Below are 16,185 nucleotides of genomic sequence, written 5' to 3'. Positions count from 1 at the left end.
TTGGTCTCTGCTGCTGGCAAACTGGGCACTCAGCAGTGGCTGTAGCCAGGTCAGCCTTGGTGAGTGGAAGTCCATGTTCCTGAGCCCGTGCATAACCTCCATCTCTGCCACTGTGGCCACTTTGTTCATGGGCCTATTGGATGATGACAGGGTGGCTGGGAAAAGAGGTTGAGCAGTGTCCACAGAACAGGTCATCCTATCCACTTGATTATTAAAATCTTCCTCTGCTGAGGTCACCCATTAGTGAGCACTCACATGGGATACAAATATCTTCACAGTTTTTGACCACTCACAGAGGTCCATACACATACCTTTTCCCCACATTTCTTTGTCACCAATTTTCCAATCGTGTTTCTTCCAAGTCCCTGACCACCCAGCCAAGCCATTGGCTACAGCCCATGAATCAGTATATAATTGTACACTTGGCCATTGCTCCTTCCATGCAAAGTGCACAACCAGGTGCACTGCTCAAAGTTCTGCCCACTGGGAAGATTTCCCTTCACTGCTGTCCTTCAGGGATATCCTAGAAAGTGGCTGTAGTGTTGCAACTGTCCACTCTCGGGTGGTGCCTGCATATCGTGCAGAACCATCTGTGAACCAGTCCCTAGTCTTCTCTTCCTCTGTCAGCTGATCACAGGGAACTCCCCATGAGGCCATCGGTGCAGGCTGGGGGAGAGGACGCAGGGTGGCAGGAGTGGAGACCATGGGCACATGGCCCCTGGCATGTGTGTGTTATGTGCATATGCACTTTTTTTTTTTTTTGAGATGAAGTCTTACTCTGTTGCCCAGGCTGGAGTGCAGTGGTGCTATCTCGGCTCACTGCAGCCTCCATCTCCCAGGTTCAAGCGATTCTCCTGCCTCAGCCTCCCAAGTAGCTGGGATTACAGACGCATGCCACTACACCCAACTAATTTTTGTGTTTTTTAGTAGAGATGGGGTTTCGTTGTGTTGGCCAGGCTGGTCTCGAACACCTGACCTCATGTGATCTGCCTGCCTTGGCCTCCCCAAGTGCTGGGATATACAGGTGTGAGCCACTGCGCCCAGCCTGCATTTTTGTTTATCCTCTTTGTAAGTGGTGCAACTGTGCTTTCTGCAGGCACTGTAGATCTTCACCTGAGCCTGGCAATGCAAAGGCCTGCACTGATCACCAGGACCAATGCTGGCCATGGACCTGGGTCCTAGGCCCTAGGTTTTCTGAGCATCACTGCCAGTCTTCAGGAGACTCATGCATGTGCAGGTCACTTCTGCCAGACCCATGTGCACCTGCACCTAAGGTGCTGCGTCAGCTTAGCCAGATCCCCAGATCCCCAGCTCATTAAACTATCCACCCCTTCCCTAAAGAGATTTGTATCAGGGTATTTCTAACAGTGCCACTTGTGTGAAAAGATCAGGCTTCAGTTGTTGCTTTGTAACACTGTTTTCACAGATCTGTGCTTCATGGTATCTGCTCTGTCAATATAGATGTATAAAAGAAGAATCTTAGAATGTGATTTGCAAGAATGAGTCAAGGTCAGGTTATTTCTGGGAAAACTGTTTTAGGCACTCTGTGCTGCATGCTCTACATGCTAATAAGCTATGTGTGAAAGTTGTGAATACGAATTCTTGATGCGAATATCAGTCAGGATGTGCAATTGCTCTGAAACACTGTGCCTCGGGTTACAGACACTCTAATGACATAATGACATGTATAAACACATCTCCAAGAGTGCGCTAAGTGAGGTTTCTTTTTTTTTTTTTTTTTGAGACAGAGTCTTGCTCTGTCATCCAGGCTGAAATGCAGTGGCGCGATCTCGGTTCACTGCAAGCTCCTCCTCCTGGGTTCAAGCCATTCTCCTGCCTCAGCCTCCCGAGTAGCTGGAGCTACAGACGCCAGCCACCATGCCCGGGTAATTTTTTGTATTTTTAATAGAGACGGGGTTTCACCGTGTTAGCCAGGATGGTCTCGATCTCCTGACCTCGTGATCTGCCCGCCTTGGCCTCCCAAAGTGCTGGGATTACAGGCGTGAGCCACTGTGCTTGGCCCTAAGTGAGGTTTCTAAATGTAACTATGTGACTGAATGAAGATAGTGTTTTTTTTGTTTTGTTTTGTTTTTGAGACGGAGTCTTACTCTGTCCCCCAAGCTGGAGTGCAGTGGCATGATCTTGGCTCACTGCCACCTCCACCTCCCAGGTTCAAGTGATTCTCCTGCCTCAGCCTCGTGAGTAACTGGGATTACAGTGGTGCACCACCATGCCTCGCTAATTTTTTTGTATCTTTAGTTGAAACGGGGTTTCACTATGTTGGCCAGGCTGGTTTTGAACTCCTGACCTCAAATGATCCACCCACCTTGGCCTCCCAAAGTGCTGGGATCACAGGCATGAGCCACCGCGCCTGGCCCATTAGCATTATTTTGTGAAATACTATGTTTATCACACTGTGCTGCGTGTTATGTATTTTCTAAAAGAGACATCTGTTAAAGATATGCCTAATATGCTAGTTGTGTGTAGTGTATTAGACACATCTATTTTTGTGAAACCCTACATTCACCAATATAAAGATGTGTCTAATATGCAAATTAATCAGCATATTATTTTTTGTCTGAAAGATTTGTATTCACCAATCTCTACTGCTTGTATACACTCCCCACAGATGTGTGAGAGACGATTCTAAGGTTTTCTTTTTTGAGATGGAGTCTCGCTTTGTCACCCAGGCTGGAGTGCAGTGGCACAATCTCCTCTCACTGCAACCTCCGCCTCCTGGGTTCAAGCAATTCTCTCTGCCTCAGCCTCCCAAGAAGCTGGGATTACAGGCACCCACCAAAATCCCCACCACCACACTGAGCTAATTTTTTGTATTTTTAGTAGAGACAGGGTTTCGCCATGTTGGCCAGGCTTGTCTTGAACTCCTGACCTCAGGTGATCCATCTGCCTCGGCCTCCCAAAGCGTTGGGATTACAGGCGTGAGCCAGCATGCCCAGCCATTAGGCTTCCTTTTACATGAACAAGACACCATTCTTTCTGTATAACACTGGGCTCACCACTCTGCTGTATGATACACACTCCCTAAAGAGACATGAGCAAAAGATGTTTATAAGAATGTTTGCTCCAGAATGAGTCAAGATAGTGTCACTTGTGTGAATCACTCTCTTTAGCACTCTGAGGTGCATGTTATATGTTCTGTAAACAGACATGTTTAAAATATATTTCCAACAGTGTTTAGTAACACTACTCTAAAAATCAGGACAGTTTTATTTCTGTTACTTGTATAAATGAATCAGATAAATCAAGATAGTGGTATTTGTGTGAAACACAATGTTTACCACCTGGGATGCATGTTACACATTCACATATTAAAAATACATGTTTTTCTGTAAAGAAACATGTATAACATGTTTCTAAGAATTCTTTTTCTTTAATGAATCAGGATACTGTTCTGTGTAATACTGAGAACATTCTGTGCTTAGAGAGAGATATATATAAAAGTTGTTTCTAAGATTGCTAGTTATGTGAACGAATCAGGATAGTGGTATTTTTGTGAAACCCTACATTCACCAATTTGTACTTCAAATGTAAAAGATGATTGTAAGAAGACTACTGGCCTGAATGAATCGGATTAGTCTCATTTCCTAGAATTGCTATGTCCAGCACCCTGAGTTGCATGTTATTCATTCTCTAAAAAGATGTTTATAAGAATGCTTGCTCTGTGGATAAATGAGGACAGGGTTATTTCTGTGAAACACTGTGTTCGACAAATCAGTGCTGCAGACCCCGCCTCCAACACTGGGGATTATAATTCGACATGAGATTTGGTGGTGACCCTGATATGGTTTGGCTCTGTGTCCCCGCCCAGATCTCATCTCGAATTATAATCCCCGTATGTCAAGGGAGGATCCTGGTGGGAGGTGATTCAATCATGAGGGTTGTTTCCGCCATGCTGTTCTTGTGACAGAGTTCTCACGAGATCAGGTTGTTTGATAAGTGGAACCTCTCCCTTCTCACTCTCTCTCCTGCCACCATGTAAGACATGCCTTGCTTCCCCTTCACCTTCTGCCGTGATTGTAAGTTTCCTGAGACCTCTCGAGCCATACAGAACTGTGTATCCATTAAACCTCCTTTCTTTTCTTTTTTTTAAACCAGTGAAACCATTTTATTACTGTTAATCAGTTACTCAGAAATCACTTTTACTAGAGTTTAGATTACTAACACCTTAGGAAGACCATTTTCTCTTTTTTCATTATTATTTCTCAAAAGAGAATGTTTCTGGTATTACTGAAATAAGTATGTTGAGAAAATCTTTCCATTATCAGTATCATTTAAACAATGTTGAAGTCTGGGGAAAAATAAATTTTCTCCAAGGCTACACACATATCTATTCTTTGAATACAGGAAACTGAATGTGCAAATCCAGACAGTTGCAGAATTTTCACCGAGAGTCTAAGAATGGATGAGTGTGTTATTGTGAATGGACTCTATAGGCAGTATTAATTGCTTCACTTTCAGGCACCATCTCTCAGTGTGAGATCTCAGAGTCCCAGAAATCCAGTGCTGTCTCTTCAGTCTTTGTTCCTTGCTTTTTTCTTGCTTTTTTTTTTTCTTTTAAATTATTATACTTTAAGTTCTGGGATACATGTTCACAACGTGCAGGTTTGTTACAAAGATATACACAGGCCATGGTGTAAACCTCCTTTCTTTATACATTACTCAGTCCCAGGTAGTATCTTTATAGCAGTGTGAGAATGGACTAATACAGACATAGATCCAAAGCACATCAAGCACTCTGTGCTATATGCACTCTAAAAGCCATGTATAAAAGCTATTCCTAAGAGCGCTAGTGGCATGAATGAATCAAGACAGTGTTACTGTGGTATTTCTGTGAAACGCATTGTCCACCACACTGCCCTACATGTTACAGACTCTCTATATACATAGCGTGAATATGATTTTAAAAGCTCTTCTTACCTGAATAAATTAGGATAATGTTTCTTCTGTCTATCCTTGGGTTCACCAGTCTATGCAGCATGTTGCATGCTCGCCAAAGAGACATGTACATACAAAATATAAGAATACTTGTGTGAATGAATCACTATCATGTTCTTAGTGAAATGCTTTGTTCAGCAGTCTATACCTTAGGTTATCCAATATCTATCGAGCCATTTAAAAGATTTTTCAAAGTGTTCTATTTGCATTAATGAATCAGGATAATCCGTGAAGCACTTTGTTCAGTACGCTGTTCTGCACATTATAGTCTCTCCATAGACGTAAGTGTGAATGATGATTCTAACAGCTCTTTTTCCCTGAGCGAGTCAGAATATACTGTTTTGTCTGCCTAACACTGGGTTTCCTAGTCTGTGCTGCATTTATACATTCTTTTTAAAAAAATGTTTCTAAAGCTGCTGATTGCATGAAAGAATTAAGATAGTTATATATGTGAAACACTGTGTTCAGCACCTGCCACATGTCACACATGCTTTAAAGACACATATATAAGCATGTTTCTAACAATGCTATTTGCGTAATTAATGAGGATAATATTATTTCTGCAAAACACCGTGTATTAGTTTTCTAGGATTGACATAACCAAATATAATTTACTGGGAGACTTACACAAGAGAAATTAATATTCTCACAGGTCAGGAGGATGGAGGTTCAAGCGTTGGCAGGTCTGATTTCTCCTGAGTCTTCTCTTATGGGCTTGCAGATGGCTGTGTTATCACCGTGTCCTCACATGGCCTTTCCTCTGTGCAGGTGCACCCGTGGTATCTCTGCTTATATAAGGACACCAAATAGATTAGGCTTCTATGGCATCATTTTAACTTATTCACCCCTTTAAAGACCTTATCTTCAAAATTCAGTTACACCCTGAGGTACTGGGGTTCGGGATCTCAACATAGACACTGTATGGAGACACAATTCATTCCATAACATTCTACCTACTGGGCACCCAAATTTATGGTCTTATCATATGCAAAATAAATTTACCTCATTTCAAAACCCCAAAGTATCAGCCCATTTCAGCATCAAATCTATGTCCAAAATCTTATCAGAATATCTAAATCTAGTGTGGGTGAGACTTACTCAGAATATCTAAATCTAGTGTGGGTGATGTCTCCTGAGGAGAAATTCCTTTCCAGGTATAAACCTGTGAAATCAGGCAAGTCATCTGCTTTCAAAATACAGTGCTGGGACAGCCATAAGGTAGACACTCCCATTCCAAAAGACAGAAATTGGAAGGAAGAGAGAGGCCATGAGTCTCAAGCAACTCCAAAACCTGTCAGAAAATGTCATTAGCTTTTAAGACTCAAGAATAATTATCTTTGGTTTGATCTTGTGTCTTCTGAGCACACTGTGGTTGCAGTCCCACCTTTCTGGCCCAGTGGGGAGGAAGCTTTGCCTCTGTGACAATGGGCAGCAACTCTGCTCCCGTCACCCTGGTTGGCAACCCTCCCAGGAAAACCCAGGGCAACACCCCCAACCCCAAAGCCTGAATGACAGCCCTGCCCTGAGGACATAGATGGTGATGACCTGGACTGCTGAACCCAAGGAGGTGACAACCTCAACCCCTGGTTCTGTGCTCTCTTTCCTTGTGGTGGTAGTCGAAGCCCTGCCAATCTCGGAATTACTTTCAGAGTCATTCCTTTCTTTGCTTGAAGGATAACACGTGTTCACAACTCTAGCGTTCCCTCCTGTACAATCCCAGAAATCTGATATTCGTCTTTCATTGTGTACCATCTCTGTCCTCTTTGGTCTAAGCTGTCAGTGTATCTGATGGTATAGCCCCATCCCTCTCCTGGCTTCTGCTGAGATGGCTAAGTAGATCTATGAGTCACACCCATAATCTCATTACTGGGCGATTTTCCAGCAAAATTCTTGGTGTTCTTTTCAGAAATCACTTTATTTTTTTTCTGAAATATGAATAGTCTCATAATATTCCAAGTCTTCAAGTTCTAGTTCCTTTTTGCTTAATAATACCTTCAATTTATCTATTTTCTATTTTCTATTTTCTATTTTCCCACATTTTATTATAAGCAGCAAGGAGAAATCAAGCCACACATTTAATACTTTGCTCAGAAATCCCCTAAGTCAGCTAAATACCCAAGTTTATCACAAATTCTACTTTCCACAAAATGCTAGGGCACAATTCAACCAAGACTTCACCACTTTATGTAACAAGGTTGGCCTTTATTCTCCAGCAAGATTCTCATCTTTTCCACTTGAGGTCTCATCAGAATGGTTTTTACCATCCACATTTCTACCAACAATCTCTTCAGGGTAATCTGTGCTTTCTAACGGTACCTCAAAACTCTTCTAACCCCCACCCATTACCCAGTTCCAAAGCTGCTTCCACATTTTTAGAACTTTGTTACAGCCACACTCTGCCTCCCAGTACCAAAGTCAGCATGAGTTTGCTAGGGTCACTTTAACAAAACCCCATACCCTGGGAGACTTAAACAGCAGAAGTTCATTTTTCACAGTTCTGGAGCCTGGAAGTCTAAGATCAAGGTGCTGACATATTTGGTTTCTCCTGAGTCCTCTTTTCCTTGCTTGCAGATGGTCACTTTATCATTCTGTCCCCAGATGGCTCCTTTTCTGTACATGCTCACTCCTGGTGTCTCTTTCTGTTCTTATAAGGACACCTGTCCTATTGGATTAGGGCTCTATCGTCATTGCTTTTTTTTTTTTTTGTGAGACAGGGTCCTGCTCAGTCGCCCAGGATAGAGTGCAGTGGTGAGATCACAGCTCACCGCAGCCTCCACCTCCTGGGCTCCAGCAATCTCCCTACCTCAACGGCCCAAGTAGCTGGGACCATAAGCATGTGCCACCAGGACTGGCTGCCTCGTTTTAATTTAATCATCTCTTTACAAACTTATTTCTAAATATGGTTATACCATTTTTTGTTGTTGTTGTTGTTGTTGATTTTTTGTTTTTTTTGAGATAGAGTCTTACTCTGCAGCCCAGGCTGGAGTGCAGTGGCACCATCCCTGCTCACTGCAACCTCCACCTCCCAGGTTCAAGCAGTTCTGCCTCAGCCTCTCAAGTAGCTTGGATTACAGGCGCCCACTACCACGCCCAGCTAATTTTTGTATTTTAGTAGAGATGGGGTTCCACCATGTTGGCCAGGCTGGTCTCGAATTCCTGACCTCAGGTAATCTGCCTGCGTTGGCCTCCCAAAGTGCTAGGATTACAGGCATGAGCCACCATGACCGGCCAGTATCGTTATATCTAAGTATGGTTACATCCTGATCCCCTGCGGCTTGGGACTTCATATGAATTTTGTGGGGGTGCACAATTAATCCCATGACACACTGTATTTCCATCTGTTGTGCCTGTTATGTACTCTAAAGAGACATGCATAAATCACGTTTATGAGAACGCTTGCTGTGTGGACCAAACATGAATCAAGTGTTTTGATGTGACACACCCTGTTCAGTATGGGCTGAATAGTGTGTAAAGACACATGTTCATACCTGTAAACCCAGCACTTTGGGAGGCTGAGGTGGGTGGATTGCCCGAGTCCAGGAGTTTGAGACCAGCCTGGGCAACATGGTGAAACCCCATCTCTACAAAAAATGCAAAATTTAGCCAGGTGTGGTGGTGCACACCTACAGTCCCAGCGACTCGGGAGGCTGAGGTAGAAGGATCACCTGAGCCTGGGAGGTGGAGGCTGTAGAGAGCCAGGATCATACCACTGCACTCCAGCCTGGGTGACAGAGCGAGACCTGTTTTTAAAAAAACAAAAGACACGTGTATGGGCCGGGCGCGGTGGCTCACGCTTGTAATCCCAGCACTTTGGGAGGCCGAGGCGGGCGGATCACGAGGTCAGGAGATCGAGACCACGGTGAAACCCCGTCTCTACTAAAAATACAAAAAATTAGCCGGGCGTGGTGGCGGGCGCCTGAGGCAGGAGAATGGCATGAACCCGGGAGGCGGAGCTTGCAGTGAGCCGAGATTGAGCCGCCGCACTCCAGCTTGGGTGAAAAGGCGAGACTCCGTCTCAAAAAAAAAAAAAAAAAAAAAAGACACTTGTATGATGGTACTTCTTTTTTTTTTTTTTCTCTGAGATGGAGTCTTGCTCTGTCGCCAGGCTGGAGTGCGGTGGCACGATCTCGGCTGACTGCAACGTCCACCTCCTGGGTTCATATGATTCTCCTGCCTCAGCCTCCTGAGTAGCTGGGACTACAGGTGCACGCCACCATGCCCAGCTAATTTTTTGTTTTTGTTTTTGTTTTTGTAGTTTTAGTAGAGATGGGGTTTCAGTGTGTTAGCCAGGATGGTCCCGATCTCTTGACCTTGTTAACCGCCCACCTCAACCTCCCAAAGTGCTGGGATTACAGGCGTGATCCACCACGCCCGGCTGTATGATGGTATTTCTAAGAGCGCTAGTTGTATGAATGAATCAGTACCGTGAAATGTCTGGAAGACTCTTTGCTACATATTATACATTCTCTAAACAAACATGTTTAAAAGCTGTTTCTAAGATTTCTACTTACCTGAATGAATCAGATACTATAATTTGTTTGAACCACTGTGTTCCCCACTCTGTGCTGCCTGCTATACATTCTTTAAAGAGCCATGGGTTCAGTATTTTCTAAAGTACTCATTTTAAGTAAATAAGGGCCATTTTATATCTGAAATACTGTATTTGATAATTTGTGCTTCATGTTATATATGCTAGGGCACATGTATGAAAGACACTTAGAGGGCCGGTGGTAGGAATGGATTAGTATGGTGGTATTACTGTGAAGCACGGCATTTAGTATTCCATGCTGCAGGCTATACATTCACAACAGATACACGTGTAAAAATATTTTGAAGATTACTGTGCTAGGCCATTTTGGCACTACTACAAAGAAATACCCGACGCTGGGTAATTTATAAAGCAAAGAGGGTGTTTTTTTCTTTTTCTTTTCTTTTTTTTTTTTTTTTTGAGACAGAGTCTTGTTCTGTTGCCCAGGCTGGAGTTCAGTGGCTCAATCTCTGCTCACTGCAAACTCTGCCTCCTAAGTTCCAGTGATTCTTCTGCCTCAGTCTCCCAAGTAGTTAGGATTACAGGCGTGCACCACCATGCCCAGCTAGTTTTTGTATTTTTAGTAGAGACGGGGTTTCACCGTGTTGGCCGAGCAAAGAGGTTTAACAGGCTCACGGTTCTGCAGGCTGTGCAAGCATGGCACTAACATCTGTTCAGTTTCCGGTGAGGGGCCTCAGCAAGCTTACAGTCATGGCCAGAGGTGACGGGGGAACAGCACATCCCAGGGTGAGGGTGGGAGAAGGAGAGAGAGGGAGAAGGGCCCAAGCTCTTTTAAACAACCAGATCTCGTATGAATGCAACACAAGAACTCACTCATTTATCATGAGGATAGCACCAAGCCACTCATGAGGGATCTGCCCCCATGACCCAGACACTCCCTATCAGGCCCTACCTCCAACATTGGGGATCACATTTCAACATGAGATTTGGAGGGGACAAATATCCAAACCATATGAAATATAGTTATGTGACTGAATCAGAAGAATTTTATTTCATAGAATCATGCATTCAGCAATCATCTGCCCATTACACACTTTTTTTTTTTTTTTGAGATGGATTCTCCCTCTGTTGCCCAGGCTGGAGTGCAGTGGTGAGATCTTGGCTCACTGCAAACTCTGCCTCCCAGGTTCAAGCAATTCTCCTGCCTCAGTCTCCTGAGTAGCTGGGACTATAGTTGCCCACTGCCACACCACGCCTGGCTAATTTTTTATTTTTATTTTTAGTAGAGACAGGGTTTCACCATGTTGGCCAGGCTGGTCTCGAACTCCTGATCTCAGGTAACCCGCCTGCCTTGGCCACCCAAAGTGCTAGGATTACAGGTGTGAGCCACCACGGCTGGCTCCATTATACACTTTTTAAGGAGATGAGTAAATGTGTTTCAAAGAGTGTCAATTGAATAAATAAATCAGTCCCAAGTTATTTAACGAAGCGTTTTGTTCCGTTCCCTGTGCCGCATGTTTTACACTCTCCAAAGACACATGTGTAAAGGAACTTCTAACAGGTCAACTTGTGTGGATGAATCAGTTTTATTTCTATGAAGCACTGAGTTCAGCACTCGATGCTGCACGGTATGCATTCTTTATGACACATGTGTAAAAGATGCTGCTAAGAATGCTGCTAAGACTGCTATTTGTGTGCATAAACCAGCATAACGTCGTTTCTGTAAACCTCATTGTTCAGGACTATTGCTGAACGTTATACGCTTCATAAAATTTTATGGGTAAAAGATGTTTCTAAGAGTGCTTGTCAGGTGAATGAATCAATATACTGTCATATCGATGAAACATTATTTGCAGCATTCTGAACTGTATTGTATAATCTCTGTAAAGAGACACATGTAAATTGTGTTTTGTTAAGGGATAGTTGTGTGATGAACCAATGTTATTTTCATGAAACCCTATGTACCGCTCTCTCTGTGCCATGTTATACACTGGAAATACAAATACATAAATGACATTTGTAACATTCTTATGTGGCTCCGTAAATCAGTAGAGTGTAATTTTTATGGCCTACACTGCATGTAAATATGCTTGTAGTAGTGCTGGTTGGGTGAATGAATAAGGATAGTGTTATTTCGATGAAACATTGTTCAGCACTTTATTGTTTATTGTACAGTCTAAATACAGCTGTATAAAAGATATTTAATGTGGCCTTAAACTGCACAAGCACACTTACATGTGGATTTTCTTCTGTCTCTGCCACCCCTAGACAGCAAGACCCCCCACAGACAGCAAGACCCATCTCTCTGCTTTCTCTTCCTCCTCAGCCTACTCAACATGAAGATGACAAGGATGAAGACCTTCCCGATGGTCCACTTCGCTTAATGAACAGTAAATAGTAAATTTTCTCTTCCTCATGATGTTTGAAATAATATTTTCTTTTCTCTAGCTTATTTTATTGTAACAATACAGTATACAATACACACACAAAATATGTGTTAATCAACTGTTTATGTTATTGCTAAGGCTTATGGTTAACAGTGGGCTCTTAATAGCTACATTGTGGTGGAGTCAGAAGTTATATACAGAGTCTCGACTGTTTGGGGGTTTGGTGCCCCTAATCTTTGCATTGTTCAAGGGACAACCACAGTATTATTTCTGTTAGACATGTGTCAGCACTCTACGCTGTTACTGTGACTTGCAATTTTTTAAATATCCCTTATAACTGTAGGATAACTCTCTGTATAACTCTAGTGAATCCCCAGTAAGTGCAGATTAAAATGGTGACCTGTATCTTTAAAGAAAATTAAATCTTTATACATGCTCATGACATCTTGTGTTTTTCATAAACCATTAAGTACATCAGAAGGTTAGTCACATATGTGATGGCTTATGTATTAAATCTCTCAATCGGTAACCAGCAGAACAGGTTCTAGTCCTCAATCTGCCACTAACTAGCTATTTCACCATGAGTAAGTCACTCTGCTTGTTTGGATCTTAGTGTATAAAGTGGGGAGTGTTAGGCAATAGAGCACTGCCGTGCCTTTCAGTGCCAACTTTCTCCAACTCATTATGCGTAAGCTACATCAGTATGTAGGTTTTATTTCTGTTCTGGAAACTACAGCCTCTATCTCTGTATTTATACCAATTGCTTAGGTTACAAGTTAATCAGAGCCACCACTGAATGAATGTGGTCTATACATTTGCCTAGTAGTCAGTTTATGCTTTTATTTACCTTTTGCCTGGAGCCCAGCTCATATTTGACTACAGAAAAAATTATGGCTGTTAGATGGAGGCTTCTCTGTGAGGAATAAGGAAAAGCAAAGGAAGAGATGAGACCAGAGAGCAACTCATGGCATTCACAAGGCACCTGATGTTGCGCGTCAGGACAGAGGCTTGCCAATAGACACCGGCCGGGTTAAAAAAAAGTCCTAAAAATACGTGTGTTTTCCTGTGTAGGGAGGTGTTGATACATGCATGTATAAGCAGGCACTTTCAAGAGCATATGTGCATGTCTAATCATTTTTCAAAGATATTTGTAATCCAGAAAATGTTCGGAGCCACTGACATAATGGAATATGCCATTGTTTTTTTTTCGGTCAATGAATTCACAGTCACAAATATGCTCTTTGGAGACAGGTACAGCAAAATGGTCCAATGGACCCCTTGAGCAATTGTCCTCCTTACCCCCACTCCCATAGGAACATCAAATTAAACAACTACCCATACAATAATACACCTTCATAAGAACTAAAAAACTGGGTGAGACATCACATAGTACCTGATTTTTGCATTATAGCAAGAGAAGAAACACTGAAGGGTGTAGGAAGGACAGTTTCATATTGCCTACACTACCCTCCTCCAGACCCAGGCAGTACAGCCTGGAGAGAGAGAAAAAGACAGAGAGAGAGAGAGAGAGAGAGAGAAGTGCCACAGAGTGCCACCCCATCACAGTGGAACACAGCATTGGGTAGAATTTTACCATTGCCCACAAAGCAAGAAATTAGACCAGTCCTGTGCCAAAGAGTAATCCATTGCCCCAACAGAAGGTACCCAAGTTCCAACTTGCTTTACCACCAGCTAGCTGAAGTGGCCTCAAGCCCTGGATAAATATGAGTGGCAGCAAAGCCATGGCACTGTGGACCTCGGGCAAACTCTGGTACTGGTCTCAAAGGCTGTAGGCTTGGGGTGTGACCCAGCATCACACCAGGTATGGCAGCCATGGGATTGCCTGTGTCACCCTTCTCCTGACTCTAGGCAGAGCACTGTGGAGACAGACTCCTTCTACTTGGAAAATGAGAGAAAAGAGTACAGGGAATATTGTCTTGCAATTGGGTACCAGCTTAGCCACAGTAAAACAAAGCTCTGGGCAGAGTCCCACAGCTCCTGATTCTAGGCCATTGCTCCTGGATGGTGCTTCCAGACCCAGAAGGGAATCTGCTGTCTTAGTGGGCCAAACACATGTCCTGGAAAGCTTCACCACCTGCTGAATAAAGTGACTTTGGGCGTTGAATAAACATCATTGGGAGTCAGGCAGTAGCAGATGTGAGCCTTGGGTATGCCCAGGTACTGTACTGGTCTGGGACACTGTGCACTTCGAGTGTGACCCAGCACAGTGCCAGCTATGGTAGCCATGAGAGTGTTTGCATCACCCCTTCCCCAGCTCCAAATAGTCCAGCACCATTCCATGTGGAAAATAAGAGGGAAGAAAGTGAGAAACTTTACTTGGGAACACAGGGAATCCTTTTTTATTTTCCTCAAGTCCAGCAGGGCTAGGTATATAGGAGTCTGCAAGAGTTGCAGCAGACCTGAGCTTAAGGTGTTCTGTAGTGCTTGAATGGCTGCAGTGACCATGCAGGCGTAGGGAACCCAACTCTCTGTCCCCTTTAAATGCTTGGAAGGCCCTGTGAGGAAGGATGAGTAAAAATAAAGCCAGACACCAATTACTGGAATAAATACCCAACTTTTCAATGCCCAGACATCAATGAATGTCCACAAGCATCAAGAACATCCAGGAAAACATGACCTCAACAAATGGACTAAATAAGATCCCAGTGATCAACCCTGGAGTGACAGAGTTATGTTAACCCTCAGACAGAGAATTCAAAATAGCTATTTTGAGGCAGCTCAATGAACTTCCAGAAAACACAGAGAAGGAATTTAAAAAATTTATCAGAGAAACTTAACAAAGAAATTGAGAAAACGAAAAAGAATCAAACAGAAATCCTGGGGTGGGAAAATATAATTAACAAACTGAAAAATGCTTCAGGGTGTCTCAACAGTAGAAATGATCAAACAAGAGAAAGAATTAGTGAACAGAAGACAGGCTATTTGAAAATGCACAGTAAAGACGAAAGAAATAATAGAAAAGAATGATGAACACTTATAAGATTTAAAAAATAGCCTTAAAAGGGTAAATCTAAGATTTATTGGCTTTAAAGAGGAAGTAGGAAGAAAGGCAGATTTAGAAATCTTATTTAAATAAATAGTTAAAAAAAAAACTTTCCAAAGCTTGAGAAAGATCGAAATATCCAGGTATAAGGAGGTCAAAGCTAACCCAACAAATTTAACCCAAATAAAACTAATTCAAGGCAAATAATAATCAAACTCTCAAAAGTCAAGGACAACGAGAAGACCTTAAAAGCAGCAAGAGAAATGAGGCAAATAAAAAATAACGGCGCTCCAATTCATCTGGCAACAGACTTCTCAACAGGAACCACAGAGGTCAGGAGGGAGTGAGATGACATATTCAAAATGATGAAGGGAGTGGGGGTACCCCTGTCAACTGAGATACCCTTTAAATATCAAGGAGAGATAAGTCTTGCACGGATAAACCAAAGGTAAGGAATTAATCACCGCCAGACATGTTTTACAAGAAGTACTAAAGGGAGTTTGTCAATCTGAAAGAAAAAAATACCACTAATGTGCAATAAGAAGACATTTGAAGGTATGAAACTCATTGGTAAAAGTAAGTACACAGACAAAGTCAGAATACTCTAATACTGTAATTGTGTATAATTCAAGATTTACTGTATTATGACAATTGCTAAAAGACAAATCTATCAAAAATATAATAGCTACAGTGACCTATTATAAGACAGGCAATATAAAAATATATACATTGAGACAAAAAAAGCAAAATGTGTGTGTGGGGGGTTAATGTAGAGTTTTTTTTTTCAGTTTTTCCTTTGTTTCTATTCTTTTCTTTATAATAGATGATAAATTGTTATCTGTTTAAAATAACTTATTGGCTGGGCATGGTGGCTCATGCCTGTAATCCCAGCACTTTGGGAGGCTGAGGCAGGCGAATCACCTGAGGTCAGGAGTTTGAGACCAGCCTGGCCAACATGGTGAAACCCCATCTGTACTACAAATACAAAAATTAGCCAGGTGAGGTTGCAGGTGCCTGTAATCCCAGATACTTGGGAGGCTGAGGCAGGAGAATCACCTGAACCCCAGGCAGCAGAGGTTACAGTGACCTGAGATTGTGCCATTGCACTCCAGCCTCAGTGACAGAGTAAGACTCCATATCAAAAAACTACAGAAACCAAAAAACTTGTTATATCTCATGGTAACCACAAAGCAAGACTGTATAATAGATACACTAAAAATAAAAAGCAAATAATTGAAACATATGACCATAGAAAATCACTCAACCACAAGGAAGAAAGGAAGAATAGAAGAGAGGAATTATAAGACAACCAGAAAACAAATAACAAAGTGTCAGTAGTAAGTTCTTAC

General features: G+C 42.6%; 1 long non-coding RNA gene across 1 annotated transcript in view; it reads left to right on the top strand.

The window, feature by feature from the left end:
• LOC105737909 overlaps positions 1 to 12,274 on the top strand; it is a 33,655-nt gene extending 21,381 nt beyond the window's left edge. Inside the window, exon 3 of the long non-coding RNA XR_004029811.1 lies at positions 11,714 to 12,274. This is a non-coding gene — a long non-coding RNA (uncharacterized LOC105737909). The remainder of the gene's footprint in view (positions 1 to 11,713) is intronic.
• Positions 12,275 to 16,185: the final 3,911 nt, after the last annotated feature.

This window comes from Nomascus leucogenys, chromosome 4, assembly GCF_006542625.1.
Source record: "Nomascus leucogenys isolate Asia chromosome 4, Asia_NLE_v1, whole genome shotgun sequence".
NCBI classification, from domain to species: domain Eukaryota; kingdom Metazoa; phylum Chordata; class Mammalia; order Primates; family Hylobatidae; genus Nomascus; species Nomascus leucogenys.
Note: the sequence above shows the minus strand (reverse complement) of the source record. Positions and strands in the feature narration are given on the sequence as shown.